Raw genomic sequence first — 1535 nt, 5'->3', positions numbered from 1 at the left:
AGCCATCTTTACAAAACCCCATCCTTCTCCACCAGAATGATGATGACGATGATGATGATGATGATGGCGATGATGATGGTGTGAAATGTAAATCTTGTACCTTATGTTTCACTGTTGTAGCTCAACTGTAGAACACAGAGACAAACTTGTACTACTGATTTAACAAATATGCTATAAAAAAGAAAAGAATCTGTCTACAAGCTGAGAACTGGTCTCATTACTGTAAAAAAAACAAAAAAAAAAACAACCATGTGTTTTGGACTGAAGAAGTGTTGGAAAAGCTGTTTTTTTATTTAGTCTTTTAAAATATATAAATAAATATGTATGTATACAGCAAATGGAAGAAATATGTGCAGGCAGGAAAAGATAACATTTAAAAGAATAAAAGCCCCCTTCCCGAGGTACTGTCCATCCTGCTGTTCAAAGGTTCCAGTGCGAAAGTTTATTTTCTTATTTTAATTTTGAGAAGCAATGATCACTGTAACATAGATGTTTAATTTTCAGCCTGATGAAAATCCTCATTAGAAATTATATTTTCTTTTCTCTTTAACTGTGGTGGTTTGTAGAGAAAAACTCCAGATGTGGAGCAACTGCTAGATCTGCCTAGGAAAGAAATGCGTGTATGTGTGTGTGTGTGTGTGTGTGTGTCAGCTCTCTCTCTTTTCTTATGAATTTTCATAACTCTCTCTATCTCTCTCCACCCAGTGCCAGGATCATTATTGTATGGATGAATGTAGTTCTAGTCCTCTCTCTCTCTCTCTCTCTCTCTCTCACAGACACACACACTCACACATACAACCTGTTACTGAAAAATAAAATAAAAATCATTGAAGAAAAAGATCTACTTCAATTTTATCTTTTTTTATATGGAAATAAACAATAAATACTGTCAAATCATTTTACAGACTGTTGTTGTGTTTTTCCTACACTAATCTTCCCTAAATTCCTTCCTTAAATTTAAAATAAATGCCAGAAGAAAACAAAAACTGTTGCAAGCAATCACACAATTACTGTCAAGTTAATATTAATACTATAGTTATTATTATTATTATTGTATGAGTCATATCTACAGCACTGACCTTTGCCCTGTATCTACACTACTGACATCTGTTCTGACCTTTGTAACTAAGGTTTTACTGTCCCCTATCACACTGTGGTCCAGTGTTTGTATTTGTTAAACGGAAGAAAAGACTAAATACAACCCAGTTAACCCAACCCAAATTAACAGGATTTTGTTGTGGTTTAATTTTTCCGTCTCAATGCACCTCAATCGATATCTGTCTGACTTAAACTTTTAGCTATGCTATCTCACTATAATGAGAGACCACAAACTCCCACTGCAAGGTTACCAGAATGGTGCACACAGCACTCACAGAAAGCAAGAGAACCTTGGACCGTTTCACTCCACGTGCAAGATTTATTTGCATCAATACAGGATACAATCAAACCGAGTTGTCTCGAGAATTAACGAACTAGAACAAAGAAAATCACTGTGTGTATATTCCTCTTTCCCAAGGGTGTCTATTGGTGACGTC

Source organism: Morone saxatilis, unplaced genomic scaffold, assembly GCF_004916995.1.
Source record: "Morone saxatilis isolate NCDOM2014 unplaced genomic scaffold, NCSU_SB_2.0 Contig0, whole genome shotgun sequence".
Taxonomy (NCBI): Eukaryota; Metazoa; Chordata; class Actinopteri; family Moronidae; genus Morone; species Morone saxatilis.
This window is presented reverse-complemented; position numbering follows the sequence as displayed.